This window comes from Bombina bombina, chromosome 1 (genome assembly GCF_027579735.1).
Source record: "Bombina bombina isolate aBomBom1 chromosome 1, aBomBom1.pri, whole genome shotgun sequence".
Taxonomy (NCBI): Eukaryota; Metazoa; Chordata; class Amphibia; order Anura; family Bombinatoridae; genus Bombina; species Bombina bombina.
This window is the reverse complement of record NC_069499.1, coordinates 1498370679-1498387132: the sequence shown is the minus strand read 5'-3', so window position 1 is coordinate 1498387132 and position 16454 is coordinate 1498370679.

The window sequence follows — 16454 nt, the reverse complement described above, 5'->3', positions numbered from 1 at the left end:
ACCCTATCATAAATAGTATTAACCCCTAATCTGCCCTCCCTAACATCGCCGACACCTAACTTCAATTATTAACCCCTAATCTGCCGACCGGAGCTCACCGCTATTCTAATAAATGTATTAACCCCTAAAGCTAAGTCTAACCCTAACACTAACACCCCCCTAAGTTAAATATAATTTTTATCTTACGAAATAAATTAACTCTTATTAAATAAATGATTCCTATTTAAAGCTAAATACTTACCTGTAAAATACATCCTAATATAGCTACAATATAAATTATAATTATATTATAGCTATTTTAGGATTAATATTTATTTTACAGGTAACTTTGTAATTATTTTAACCAGGTACAATAGCTATTAAATAGTTAAGAACTATTTAATAGTTACCTAGTTAAAATAATAACAAAATTACCTGTAAAATAAGTCCTAACCTAAGTTATAATTAAACCTAACACTACCCTATCAATAAATTAATTAAATAAACTACCTACAATTACCTACAATTAACCTAACACTACACTATCAATAAATTAATTAAATACAATTCCTACAAATAAATACAATTAAATAAACTAGCTAAAGTACAAAAAATAAAAAAGATCTAAGTTACAGAAAATAAAAAAATATTTACAAACATAATAAAAATATTACAACAATTTTAAACTAATTACACCTACTCTAAGCCCCCTAATAAAATAACAAAGCCCCCCAAAATAAAAAATTCCCTACCCTATTCTAAATTAAAAAAAGTTACAAGCTCTTTTACCTTACCAGCCCTGAACAGGGCCCTTTGCGGGGCATGCCCCAAGAATTTCAGCTCTTTTGCCTGTAAAAGAATAAATACAATACCCCCCCCCCAACATTACAACCCACCACCCACATACCCCTAATCTAACCCAAACCCCCCTTAAATAAACCTAACACTAAGCCCCTGAAGATCTTCCTACCTTGTCTTCACCATACCAGGTTCACCGATCCGTCCTGAAGATCAGCCAATCGGAATTCGAGGGACGCCATCTTGGATGACGTCCCTTAAAGGAACAGTCATTCGTCGTTCAGTCGTCGGTCCGGATGGATGTTCCGCGCTGGATGTCTTCAGGATCCTGCCGCTTCGCTCCGGATGGAAGAAGATCGAAGATGCCGCCTGGATGATGACTTCAATCGGATGGAAGATCCTCTTCTGCCCCGCTTGGATGAAGACTTTGACCGGATCATGGACCTCTTCAGCCCCCGCTTGGGCTTGGATCAGGACATCGGAGGAGCTCTTCAGGACGGATCGGTGAACCTGGTATGGTGAAGACAAGGTAGGAAGATCTTCAGGGGCTTAGTGTTAGGTTTATTTAAGGGGGGTTTGGGTTAGATTAGGGGTATGTGGGTGGTGGGTTGTAATGTTGGGGGGGGGGGGGTATTGTATTTATTCTTTTACAGGCAAAAGAGCTGAAATTCTTGGGGCATGCCCCGCAAAGGGCCCTGTTCAGGGCTGGTAAGGTAAAAGAGCTTGTAACTTTTTTTAATTTAGAATAGGGTAGGGAATTTTTTATTTTGGGGGGCTTTGTTATTTTATTAGGGGGCTTAGAGTAGGTGTAATTAGTTTAAAATTGTTGTAATATTTTTATTATGTTTGTAAATATTTTTTTATTTTCTGTAACTTAGATCTTTTTTATTTTTTGTACTTTAGCTAGTTTATTTAATTGTATTTATTTGTAGGAATTGTATTTAATTAATTTATTGATAGTGTAGTGTTAGGTTAATTGTAGGTAATTGTAGGTAGTTTATTTAATTAATTTATTGATAGGGTAGTGTTAGGTTTAATTATATCTTAGGTTAGGACTTATTTTACAGGTAATTTTGTTATTATTTTAACTAGGTAACTATTAAATAGTTCTTAACTATTTAATAGCTATTGTACCTGGTTAAAATAATTACAAAGTTACCTGTAAAATAAATATTAATCCTAAAATAGCTATAATATAATTATAATTTATATTGTAGCTATATTAGGATGTATTTTATAGGTAAGTATTTAGCTTTAAATAGGAATCATTTATTTAATAAGAGTTAATTTATTTCGTAAGATAAAAATTATATTTAACTTAGGGGGGTGTTAGTGTTAGGGTTAGACTTAGCTTTAGGGGTTAATACATTTATTAGAATAGCGGTGAGCTCCGGTCGGCAGATTAGGGGTTAATAATTGAAGTTAGGTGTCGGCGATGTTAGGGAGGGCAGATTAGGGGTTAATACTATTTATGATAGGGTTAGTGAGGCGGATTAGGGGTTAATAACTTTATTATAGTAGCGCTCAGGTCCGCTCGGCAGATTAGGGGTTAATAAGTGTAGGCAGGTGTCGGCGACGTTGAGGGGGGCAGATTAGGGGTTAATAAATATAATATAGGGGTCGGCGGTGTTAGGGGTAGCAGATTAGGGGTACATAGGGATAACGTAGGTGGCGGCGATTTGCGGTCGGAAGATTAGGGGTTAATTATTTTAAGTAGCTTGCGGTGACGTTGTGGGGGGCAAGTTAGGGGTTAAGAAATATAATATAGGGGTCGGCGGGGTTAGGGGCAGCAGATTAGGGGTACATAAGTATAACGTAGGTGGCGGTCGGCAGATTAGGGGTTAAAAATTTTAATAGAGTGGCGGCGATGTGGGGGGAGCTCGGTTTAGGGGTACATAGGTAGTTTATGGGTGTTAGTGTACTTTAGGGTACAGTAGTTAAGAGCTTTATAAACCGGCGTTAGCCAGAAAGCTCTTAACTCCTGCTATTTTCAGGCGGCTGGAATCTTGTCGTTAGAGCTCTAACGCTCACTTCAGAAACGACTCTAAATACCAGCGTTAGAAAGATCCCATTGAAAAGATAGGCTACGCAAATGGCGTAGGGGGATCTGCGGTATGGAAAAGTCGCGGCTGAAAAGTGAGCGTTAGACCCTTTAATCACTGACTCCAAATACCAGCGGGCGCCCAAAACCAGCGTTAGGAGCCTCTAACGCTGGTTTTGACGGCTACCGCCGAACTCCAAATCTAGGCCATAGTATGTTAGATTTGCATATATATTAAAAATAAAGATGATGGTATTGGAATATTCTCCTGGGAGACAACCCTTATTGGTAATACCGTCTAAGGTGCAAATAGTAGGAGATCTCACTTAAAAATGATGATAAAAAATGTGTGTCCCAAGTGATATGTCCAACGTGCCCTTAGGCACAAGAGTGTCTGAATGAATTGATGTGGGAATCCAGTGTGAAAATTTCCAAAATCCATTGAAGATGAGAAAAAATCATAACATGAAAAATGTGAAGATTGAAAAAATAGAAAAAATTAAAAATAAAAATGAATATTTTGTGAAAAGGTGAAAAAAATTTGTGAAAAATTAAAAAAATGGAAAAAATAATTAAAAACTCTTATGGCTAGATTTAGAGTTTGGCGTTAGCCGTCAAAACCAGCGTTAGAGGCTCCTAACGCTGGTTTTGGGCTACCGCTGGTATTTAGAGTAAGTCAGGAAAGGGTCTAACGCTCACTTTGCAGCCGCGACTTTTCCATACCGCAGATCCCCTACGCCATTTGCGTATCCTATCTTTTTAATGGGATCTTTCTAAAGCCGGTATTTAGAGTCTTGGCTGAAGTGAGCGTTAGAAATCTAACGACAAAACTCCAGCCGCAGAAAAAAGTCAGGAGTTAAGAGCTTTCTGGGCTAACGCCGGTTCATAAAGCTCTTAACTACTGTACACTAACACCCATAAACTACCTATGTACCCCTAAACCAAGGTCCCCCCACATCGCTGCCACTCTATTAAAAAATTTTAACCCCTAATCTGCCGCTCCGTACACCGCCGCAACCTACGTTATCCCTATGAACCTCTAATCTGCTGCCCCTAACACCGCCGACCCCTATATTATATTTATTAACCCCTAATCTGCCGCCCCCAACGTCGCCTCCACCTACCTACAATTATTAACCCCTAATCTGCCGACCGGACCTCACCGCTACTATAATAAATGTATTAACCCCTAATCCGCCTCACTCCTGCCTCAATAACCCTATAATAAATAGTATTAACCCCTAATCTGCCCTCCCTAACATCGCCGACACCTAACTTCAAGTATTAACCCCTAATATGCCAACCGGACCTCACCGCTACTCTAATAAATGTATTAACCCCTAAAGCTAAGTCTAACCCTAACCCTAATAAATTAACTCTTATTAAATAAATTATTCCTATTTAAAGCTAAATACTTACCTGTAAAATAAACCCTAATATAGCTACAATATAAATTATAATTATATTGTAGCTATTTTAGGATTTATATTTATTTTACAGGCAACTTTGTATTTATTTTAACCAGGTACAATAGCTATTAAATAGTTAATAACTATTTAATAGCTACCTAGTTAAAATAATTACAAAATTACCTGTAAAATAAATCCTAACCTAAGTTACAATTAAACCTAACACTACACTATCAATAATTTAATTAAATAAAATACCTACAATTATCTACAATTAAACCTAACACTACACTATCAATAAATTAATTAAATACAGTACCTACAAATAAATACAATTAAATAAACTAACTAAAGTACAAAAAATAAAAAATAACTAAGTTACAAAAAATAAAAAAATATTTACAGACATTAGAAAAATATTATAACAATTTTAAGCTAATTACACCTACTCTAAGCCCCCTAATAAAATAACAAAGCTCCCAAAATAAAAAAAATGCCCTACCCTATTCTAAAATCCAAATAGAAAAGCTATTTTACCTTACCAGCCCTTAAAAGGGCCTTTTGCGGGGCATGCCCCAAAGAATTCAGCTCTTTTGCCTGTAAAAAAAAACATACAATACCCACCCCCCAACATTACAACCCACCACCCACATACCCCTAATCTAACCCAAACCCCCCTTAAATAAACCTAACACTACCCCCCTGAAGATCATCCTACCTTGAGTTGTCTTCAGCCAGCTGACCCACCGATGGAACCGAAGAGAAGATCCAGAGCGGCAGAAGTGATCCTCCAAGGGGCGCTGAAGAAGTCTTCCATCCGGGCGATGTCATCTTCCCAGTGGGGTCTTCAATCTTCTTCTTCAGGATCCATATTCATTCCGCCGACGCGGAACATCCTTCTTCCCTGATGGACTACCGACGAATGAAGGCTCCTTTAAGGGACGTCATCCAAGATGGGGTCCCTCGAATTCCGATTGGCTGATAGGATTCTATCAGCCAATCGGAATTAAGGTAGGAAAAATCTGATTGGCTGATTGAATCAGCCAATCAGATTGAGCTTGCATTCTATTGGCTGATCGGAACAGTCAATAGAATGCAAGCTCAATCTGATTGGCTGATTGGATCAGCCAATCGGATTGAACTTGAATCTGATTGGCTGATTCCATCAGCCAATCAGAACTTTCCTACCTTAATTCCGATTGGCTGATAGAATCCTATCAGCCAATCGGAATTCGAGGGACGCCATCTTGGATGACGTCCCTTAAAGGAGCCTTCATTCGTCGGTAGTCCGTCGGGGAAGAAGGATGTTCCGCGTCGGCGGAATGAAGATGGATCCTGAAGAAGAAGATTGAAGACCCCGCTTGGAAGATGACATCGCCCGGATGGAAGAATTCTTCAGCGCCGCTTGGAAGATGACATCGCCCGGATTGAAGACTTCTTCAGCGCCCCTTGGAGGATCACTTCTGCCGCTCCGGATCTCCTCTTCGGTTCCATCGGTGGGTCGGCTGGCTGAAGACAACTCAAGGTAGGATGATCTTAAGGGGGGTAGTGTTAGGTTTATTTAAGGGGGGTTTGGGTTAGATTAGGGGTATGTGGGTGGTGGGTTGTAATGTTGGGGGGGTTGTATTTTTCTTTTACAGGCAAAAGAGCAGTTTTCTTTGGGGCATGCCCCGCAAAAGGCCCTTTTAAGGGCTGGTAAGGTAAAATAGCTTTGAACTTTTTTAATTTAGAATAGGGTAGGGCATTTTTTTATTTTGGGGGGGCTTTGTTATTTTATTAGGGGGCTTAGATTAGGTGTAATTTTTTTGAAAGCTTTATTTTCATCATCAAAAAGAGTTACATTCTGGACAGAAAACATAAACATTTAAGAATACATTACGTATGCAAAGTGTAGAGTACTTCTCTGTCTCTTAACATCTGCAGATTAGATGACTTTTTCATAAATGTCCAAAGAAAGGAAATAAAGAAGAAGATAGAAAGAGGTGGGAGAAAAGAACATACTGTGACTTTGTTACTAGTCAAAGTTAAACCAATAATGAATAGGGAAACATAATCTACTGCAGAACACCAAACCCTGAGGCGCGAAACCATAACAAAGGCATCAACTCATTCACGCTTGAGAGAGCTGTTGCAGGAAGAGTAGCTGCAGTGAGCCAACCAACAAGGGGAGGACTATGGGTGGTGGGAGAGATATGGAAATTAAACGTAGGATAAGGGTATGTTCTACGTCATGTTAGGGGGCGCGGTCTCTTGTCGGGTGGCCAGGTCATCCCATAAAAATTTAATGTCTGCAAATAAGTTCAATTTTTTCCTCTTAAAATAGCCATATTCTTCCAGAACCAGGATATCTGATACCCTGCCAAACCATTCCTCAAATGTTGGTGTGTATTGTGTTTTCCAATGTCTAGCTATGAGAATTTTAGCTCCATTAATTCCCATTTGTAACAACCTAAGTCTCAGTTGGCAGGGAAATGGTGGAAGGTCATTTAATAAGGCTGTGTTCGGGGTCAATGTAAACTCATCCGTCAGTAGCTGTCGATAATAAGTTTCAATTCTATGCCAGAAAGGCCTAATTTTTTCGCATTCCCACCACATGTGAAGGTAGTGTCCTTTGGATGTGTACCCCCTCCAACAGTTACTACTTGCTTCTGGATATATTGAATGGATTCGAGAGGGAGTCAAATACCACCTCATCATGACCTTGAAGTTAAGTTCAAGGAGTTGAGGGGATCCCGAGGACTTCTTAGTGTTGCGGAAAATCCTAGACCAATCCTCCCTAGTTATAATCCTGCCTAGTTCCTCTTGCCACCTTGCTGCATATGAGGGGAGTGTGTATGTATGTTCTGACTGAAGGATCCGTCGTGATAGGGATAGCGTATGCCTCAGCGTATCCTTACTTGTACATAGGTTTTCAAATGGTGTCAACTCCCTAAGATAATCTGATTGAAACGGAGACGTGTGTATAAAGTGGGCAAGCTGAGAGTGTTTCAGCCAGCTGGAGTATCTCCCACCTGCCACCTGCGTCAAATCCTCTCTATCAGTCAATCTCCCTGCTCTTGTAAATTCTTTTAGTGGCAATGTGTAACCCCACTCCTTTGACCTCTGGAGGCCACTATCTAGTCCACCTATCATCTCGGCATTCATAGGAATGGGGAAAAGAGGTGATCGGGTTCCTGTGATGTGTGGCTGCTTAGTTTTGATAGTTTCCCAAGCGTCAAACACGTGCTTATGTATCGCTAGCTCGTTACATTGGGGTGGTCTTAGGGCCCTCGGGACCCAACACAACGTGCCCACCGACGGGACTTTAAGGATATGTGAGTCTAGGGATACCCACGCTTTAGAGTTGCCCGCCCTGTGCCAATCCAACAGTCTCTGTAAAGTTATAGCATTGTAATATGTTAATATGTTAGGAAGCCCCAGCCCACCATTTATTGTTGCCCTGTACATAGACTCCTTATTGATCCTGGGTTTGCTCTTCCCCCAAATGAATGAGTTAATCTGTCTTTGGAGTTGTGAAAGGAACCATTTAGGTAGAGGTATAGGGACAGCCTGAAATATATACAGGATCCTAGGCAGTGTGGTCATTTTAATACATTGGGTACGTCCCCACCAAGATATGGGTTTTAAGGCCCATGTGTGGAGGTCATGTCTTGTTGCATTTAAAAGTTTAGTATAATTCTCGGTAAATAATAGTGGGAGTGTAGGTGCCAAATACGTTCCTAGGTATTTAATTGATTTGTTTCTATGGATCATTGGGCATATGTTCGATACTGTCCGGAAATCTGACTGTGACATTGAGTTGTTTAAGATCTCTGACTTCTGGGCATTTACTAAGAAATTTGAGAATTGGCCAAAGGTGTTAATTTCGTCTAAAATTATGGGTATAGTATGGAGCGGGTCTGTGACCGTGAATAAAACGTCATCAGCGTATAGCGCTATTTTAAAGTCGTGTGGGCCTATCTCGATACCCCTCACTTCCTGATTCTGTCTAATGTGTGCCGTGAAGACTTCCATGGTAAGTATAAAGAGTATTGGTGACAATGGGCATCCCTGACGTGTACCATTCTGTATCTTGAAGTGACTGGACAGCATCCCGTTCGCCCTAACCTTTGCAGAGGGGTTTGCATAAAGGCTAAAAATGCGCATGATCATAGGTGGGCCAAATCCCATTGCTTTTAAAGTTTCTCTTAAGAATCCCCAACTTATCCGATCGAACGCCTTCTCCGCGTCGGTGGTCAGGAGGGCTACTGGTATTTTATTATGTTTAGCATAGGAAATGAGGGTTATTGCCCTAATGGTATTGTCCCGTGCCTCCCTCCCCGGGACAAATCCAACCTGGTCGGTATGTATTAGGGTCTGCAATACGGTGTTAATTCTTCTGGCCAATATTTTCCCCAGAATCTTAATATCTGTATTCAACAAGGATATTGGTCTATAACTGCTGGGGTTTGAGAGATTTTTTTGGGGTTTGGGTATGACCGAGATGTGAGCTGTCAGCATGTCTTGTGTAAGTGTGCCTCCATCTTCCAATGTGTGGAAAAGATTAAGCAAATGCGGGGCCAGAATGTTCCTGTAAGATTTATAATATGCATTAGTAAAGCCATCCGGGCCTGGACTTTTACCAGATGGTAGGTCTTTTATGGCCATCATGATCTCCGATATGCTAATGGGGTTATCTAATGTGGTTCGCTGTTCCGGCTGTAGCCTAGGGAGATTAGCCCTGTTTATGTAATTTCGCATTCCCTCTTGGTGTTCGGGTGCCTCATTTAGCTCTAAGTTATATAATTTAGAATAATAGTCCCTAAAATGATTAGCAATTCCCTCACTATCCACAATGTCTATGTTTTCTGGGGTCGTTATTTTATGTATTTGCGATTTTAATGTTTGGGCCTTTAACGCTCTGGCCAGCAGTGGGCCAGCTCTATTACCCTCGAAAAAATAAAGCTTCCTAAGGTTAATTGCCCGTCTCTGTGCTTCCTTAGTTAAGATTTTGTTAAGTTCTTGTCTAGTCTCAGTAACCCATTGGAGGAGTGTGTTGTCTTTCGGTGAGTTTTTGTGTGTCAGTTCCAGGTGATTTAATCGTTTAGTCAATTTGTCTACTGTCTGGTTATATATCTTCTTTCTATAGGCTGTATGTTTAATGCATTCCCCTCTAATAACTGCTTTGTGTGCCTCCCAGATCGTGAGTGGCGAAGTGCTTGGCGATGTATTTATTAGGAAATATTCTTTCATGGATTTCGCTATCTCTTCAGCTATGTGTGGTTGGTGTAGCAGGGACTCATCCATCCTCCAGATGAATGGCGTGATGGGGTGATTTGGCCATTGCAGTTGTGTGCACATCCGTGAATGGTCCGACCAGGAGGTCGTTTGGATGTCTGAGTCTCTTAATAAGGAAAGATGGTTTCTGTCTAACAGAATATAATCTATCCTGGTGTATACTGCCCAGGGGTGGGAGAAAAAGGTGTAATTTCTTTGTGTCGGGTGTCTTATCCTCCAGGTGTCTAATAAGCCTAGATGTGATAGACATTTGAGTACTGAGTTAGGGGGTCTTGTTTGGGCGGTGGGCCTGTTAGAGGAAGCATCTAGGGCGGGGTCAAGTGTGACATTAAGGTCCCCTCCCATAATGAGTGTACCAATTTTGTGGTCAGTAACCAAGTTTTGTAGGGACTGGTAGAACTGTGCTTTTCTGCTATTGGGGGCATACACATTAACTAGGGTCACCGGTCTATGAAACATCAGTCCAGTTAAGATTAGTATTCTACCCTCTGTGTCAGTCACTCTATTCAGGAGTTGAAATTGGATGTTTTTATGCAGTAGCGTGCATACCCCGTTTTTTTTTACCTTTCCTGAGCTGTAGTACCCTAATGTGTGATCTTTAGAGTAAAATTTAGGCTCCACATCTCTCACGAAATGTGTTTCCTGCAGGAAAACAATTGAGTTTTTGTGGCTAGCTAAGCTGCGTAACGCTATCGCTCTCTTTGTGGGTGAGTTGAGGCCCTTTGTATTCTGTGATATTATATTTATTATGGGGGTAACCATTTGTATGTGTGTTTCAGTGGGATTGGTTGTTGTCTTACCCTCCGTTGACCTGTCAGTAGTCGGAGTTGGAGTCTCCTGCGTAGGGGGAAAAAACATGCGTGATGGGAAGCAGATCCCCTACGCCATTTGCGTATCCTATCTTTTTAATGGGATCTTTCTAAAGCCGGTATTTAGAGTCTTGGCTGAAGTGAGCGTTAGAAATCTAACGACAAAACTCCAGCCGCAGAAAAAAGTCAGGAGTTAAGAGCTTTCTGGGCTAACGCCGGTTCATAAAGCTCTTAACTACTGTACACTAACACCCATAAACTACCTATGTACCCCTAAACCAAGGTCCCCCCACATCGCTGCCACTCTATTAAAAATTTTTAACCCCTAATCTGCCGCTCCGTACACCGCCGCAACCTACGTTATCCCTATGAACCTCTAATCTGCTGCCCCTAACACCGCCGACCCCTATATTATATTTATTAACCCCTAATCTGCCGCCCCCAACGTCGCCTCCACCTACCTACAATTATTAACCCCTAATCTGCCGACTGGACCTCACCGCTACTATAATAAATGTATTAACCCCTAATCCGCCTCACTCCCGCCTCAATAACCCTATAATAAATAGTATTAACCCCTAATCTGCCCTCCCTAACATCGCCGACACCTAACTTCAAGTATTAACCCCTAATATGCCAACCGGACCTCACCGCTACTCTAATAAATGTATTAACCCCTAAAGCTAAGTCTAACCCTAACCCTAATAAATTAACTCTTATTAAATAAATTATTCCTATTTAAAGCTAAATACTTACCTGTAAAATAAACCCTAATATAGCTACAATATAAATTATAATTATATTGTAGCTATTTTAGGATTTATATTTATTTTACAGGCAACTTTGTATTTATTTTAACCAGGTACAATAGCTATTAAATAGTTAATAACTATTTAATAGCTACCTAGTTAAAATAATTACAAAATTACCTGTAAAATAAATCCTAACCTAAGTTACAATTAAACCTAACACTACACTATCAATAATTTAATTAAATAAAATACCTACAATTATCTACAATTAAACCTAACACTACACTATCAATAAATTAATTAAATACAGTACCTACAAATAAATACAATTAAATAAACTAACTAAAGTACAAAAAATAAAAAATAACTAAGTTACAAAAAATAAAAAAATATTTACAGACATTAGAAAAATATTATAACAATTTTAAGCTAATTACACCTACTCTAAGCCCCCTAATAAAATAACAAAGCTCCCAAAATAAAAAAAATGCCCTACCCTATTCTAAAATCCAAATAGAAAAGCTATTTTACCTTACCAGCCCTTAAAAGGGCCTTTTGCGGGGCATGCCCCAAAGAATTCAGCTCTTTTGCCTGTAAAAAAAAACATACAATACCCACCCCCCAACATTACAACCCACCACCCACATACCCCTAATCTAACCCAAACCCCCCTTAAATAAACCTAACACTACCCCCCTGAAGATCATCCTACCTTGAGTTGTCTTCAGCCAGCTGACCCACCGATGGAACCGAAGAGAAGATCCAGAGCGGCAGAAGTGATCCTCCAAGGGGCGCTGAAGAAGTCTTCCATCCGGGCGATGTCATCTTCCAAGTGGGGTCTTCAATCTTCTTCTTCAGGATCCATATTCATTCCGCCGACGCGGAACATCCTTCTTCCCTGACGGACTACCGACGAATGAAGGCTCCTTTAAGGGACGTCATCCAAGATGGGGTCCCTCGAATTCCGATTGGCTGATAGGATTCTATCAGCCAATCGGAATTAAGGTAGGAAAAATCTGATTGGCTGATTGAATCAGCCAATCAGATTGAGCTTGCATTCTATTGGCTGATCGGAACAGTCAATAGAATGCAAGCTCAATCTGATTGGCTGATTGGATCAGCCAATCGGATTGAACTTGAATCTGATTGGCTGATTCCATCAGCCAATCAGAACTTTCCTACCTTAATTCCGATTGGCTGATAGAATCCTATCAGCCAATCGGAATTCGAGGGACGCCATCTTGGATGACGTCCCTTAAAGGAGCCTTCATTCGTCGGTAGTCCGTCGGGGAAGAAGGATGTTCCGCGTCGGCGGAATGAAGATGGATCCTGAAGAAGAAGATTGAAGACCCCGCTTGGAAGATGACATCGCCCGGATGGAAGAATTCTTCAGCGCCGCTTGGAAGATGACATCGCCTGGATTGAAGACTTCTTCAGCGCCCCTTGGAGGATCACTTCTGCCGCTCCGGATCTCCTCTTCGGTTCCATCGGTGGGTCGGCTGGCTGAAGACAACTCAAGGTAGGATGATCTTAAGGGGGGTAGTGTTAGGTTTATTTAAGGGGGGTTTGGGTTAGATTAGGGGTATGTGGGTGGTGGGTTGTAATGTTGGGGGGGTTGTATTTTTCTTTTACAGGCAAAAGAGCAGTTTTCTTTGGGGCATGCCCCGCAAAAGGCCCTTTTAAGGGCTGGTAAGGTAAAATAGCTTTGAACTTTTTTAATTTAGAATAGGGTAGGGCATTTTTTTATTTTGGGGGGGCTTTGTTATTTTATTAGGGGGCTTAGATTAGGTGTAATTTTTTTGAAAGCTTTATTTTCATCATCAAAAAGAGTTACATTCTGGACAGAAAACATAAACATTTAAGAATACATTACGTATGCAAAGTGTAGAGTACTTCTCTGTCTCTTAACATCTGCAGATTAGATGACTTTTTCATAAATGTCCAAAGAAAGGAAATAAAGAAGAAGATAGAAAGAGGTGGGAGAAAAGAACATACTGTGACTTTGTTACTAGTCAAAGTTAAACCAATAATGAATAGGGAAACATAATCTACTGCAGAACACCAAACCCTGAGGCGCGAAACCATAACAAAGGCATCAACTCATTCACGCTTGAGAGAGCTGTTGCAGGAAGAGTAGCTGCAGTGAGCCAACCAACAAGGGGAGGACTATGGGTGGTGGGAGAGATATGGAAATTAAACGTAGGATAAGGGTATGTTCTACGTCATGTTAGGGGGCGCGGTCTCTTGTCGGGTGGCCAGGTCATCCCATAAAAATTTAATGTCTGCAAATAAGTTCAATTTTTTCCTCTTAAAATAGCCATATTCTTCCAGAACCAGGATATCTGATACCCTGCCAAACCATTCCTCAAATGTTGGTGTGTATTGTGTTTTCCAATGTCTAGCTATGAGAATTTTAGCTCCATTAATTCCCATTTGTAACAACCTAAGTCTCAGTTGGCAGGGAAATGGTGGAAGGTCATTTAATAAGGCTGTGTTCGGGGTCAATGTAAACTCATCCGTCAGTAGCTGTCGATAATAAGTTTCAATTCTATGCCAGAAAGGCCTAATTTTTTCGCATTCCCACCACATGTGAAGGTAGTGTCCTTTGGATGTGTACCCCCTCCAACAGTTACTACTTGCTTCTGGATATATTGAATGGATTCGAGATGGAGTCAAATACCACCTCATCATGACCTTGAAGTTAAGTTCAAGGAGTTGAGGGGATCCCGAGGACTTCTTAGTGTTGCGGAAAATCCTAGACCAATCCTCCCTAGTTATAATCCTGCCTAGTTCCTCTTGCCACCTTGCTGCATATGAGGGGAGTGTGTATGTATGTTCTGACTGAAGGATCCGTCGTGATAGGGATAGCGTATGCCTCAGCGTATCCTTACTTGTACATAGGTTTTCAAATGGTGTCAACTCCCTAAGATAATCTGATTGAAACGGAGACGTGTGTATAAAGTGGGCAAGCTGAGAGTGTTTCAGCCAGCTGGAGTATCTCCCACCTGCCACCTGCGTCAAATCCTCTCTATCAGCCAATCTCCCTGCTCTTGTAAATTCTTTTAGTGGCAATGTGTAACCCCACTCCTTTGACCTCTGGAGGCCACTATCTAGTCCACCTATCATCTCGGCATTCATAGGAATGGGGAAAAGAGGTGATCGGGTTCCTGTGATGTGTGGCTGCTTAGTTTTGATAGTTTCCCAAGCGTCAAACACGTGCTTATGTATCGCTAGCTCGTTACATTGGGGTGGTCTTAGGGCCCTCGGGACCCAACACAACGTGCCCACCGACGGGACTTTAAGGATATGTGAGTCTAGGGATACCCACGCTTTAGAGTTGCCCGCCCTGTGCCAATCCAACAGTCTCTGTAAAGTTATAGCATTGTAATATGTTAATATGTTAGGAAGCCCCAGCCCACCATTTATTGTTGCCCTGTACATAGACTCCTTATTGATCCTGGGTTTGCTCTTCCCCCAAATGAATGAGTTAATCTGTCTTTGGAGTTGTGAAAGGAACCATTTAGGGAGAGGTATAGGGACAGCCTGAAATATATACAGGATCCTAGGCAGTGTGGTCATTTTAATACATTGGGTACGTCCCCACCAAGATATGGGTTTTAAGGCCCATGTGTGGAGGTCATGTCTTGTTGCATTTAAAAGTTTAGTATAATTCTCGGTAAATAATAGTGGGAGTGTAGGTGCCAAATACGTTCCTAGGTATTTAATTGATTTGTTTCTAGGGATCATTGGGCATATGTTCGATACTGTCCGGAAATCTGACTGTGACATTGAGTTGTTTAAGATCTCTGACTTCTGGGCATTTACTAAGAAATTTGAGAATTGGCCAAAGGTGTTAATTTCGTCTAAAATTATGGGTATAGTATGGAGCGGGTCTGTGACCGTGAATAAAACGTCATCAGCGTATAGCGCTATTTTAAAGTCGTGTGGGCCTATCTCGATACCCCTCACTTCCTGATTCTGTCTAATGTGTGCCGTGAAGACTTCCATGGTAAGTATAAAGAGTATTGGTGACAATGGGCATCCCTGACGTGTACCATTCTGTATCTTGAAGTGACTGGACAGCATCCCGTTCGCCCTAACCTTTGCAGAGGGGTTTGCATAAAGGCTAAAAATGCGCATGATCATAGGTGGGCCAAATCCCATTGCTTTTAAAGTTTCTCTTAAGAATCCCCAACTTATCCGATCGAACGCCTTCTCCGCGTCGGTGGTCAGGAGGGCTACTGGTATTTTATTATGTTTAGCATAGGAAATGAGGGTTATTGCCCTAATGGTATTGTCCCGTGCCTCCCTCCCCGGGACAAATCCAACCTGGTCGGTATGTATTAGGGTCTGCAATACGGTGTTAATTCTTCTGGCCAATATTTTCCCCAGAATCTTAATATCTGTATTCAACAAGGATATTGGTCTATAACTGCTGGGGTTTGAGAGATTTTTTTGGGGTTTGGGTATGACCGAGATGTGAGCTGTCAGCATGTCTTGTGTAAGTGTGCCTCCATCTTCCAATGTGTGGAAAAGATTAAGCAAATGCGGGGCCAGAATGTTCCTGTAAGATTTATAATATGCATTAGTAAAGCCATCCGGGCCTGGACTTTTACCAGATGGTAGGTCTTTTATGGCCATCATGATCTCCGATATGCTAATGGGGTTATCTAATGTGGTTCGCTGTTCCGGCTGTAGCCTAGGGAGATTAGCCCTGTTTATGTAATTTCGCATTCCCTCTTGGTGTTCGGGTGCCTCATTTAGCTCTAAGTTATATAATTTAGAATAATAGTCCCTAAAATGATTAGCAATTCCCTCACTATCCACAATGTCTATGTTTTCTGGGGTCGTTATTTTATGTATTTGCGATTTTAATGTTTGGGCCTTTAACGCTCTGGCCAGCAGTGGGCCAGCTCTATTACCCTCGAAAAAATAAAGCTTCCTAAGGTTAATTGCCCGTCTCTGTGCTTCCTTAGTTAAGATTTTGTTAAGTTCTTGTCTAGTCTCAGTAACCCATTGGAGGAGTGTGTTGTCTTTCGGTGAGTTTTTGTGTGTCAGTTCCAGGTGATTTAATCGTTTAGTCAATTTGTCTACTGTCTGGTTATATATCTTCTTTCTATAGGCTGTATGTTTAATGCATTCCCCTCTAATAACTGCTTTGTGTGCCTCCCAGATCGTGAGTGGCGAAGTGCTTGGCGATGTATTTATTAGGAAATATTCTTTCATGGATTTCGCTATCTCTTCAGCTATGTGTGGTTGGTGTAGCAGGGACTCATCCATCCTCCAGATGAATGGCGTGATGGGGTGATTTGGCCATTGCAGTTGTGTGCACATCCGTGAATGGTCCGACCAGGAGGTCGTTTGGATGTCTGAGTCTCTTAATAAGGAA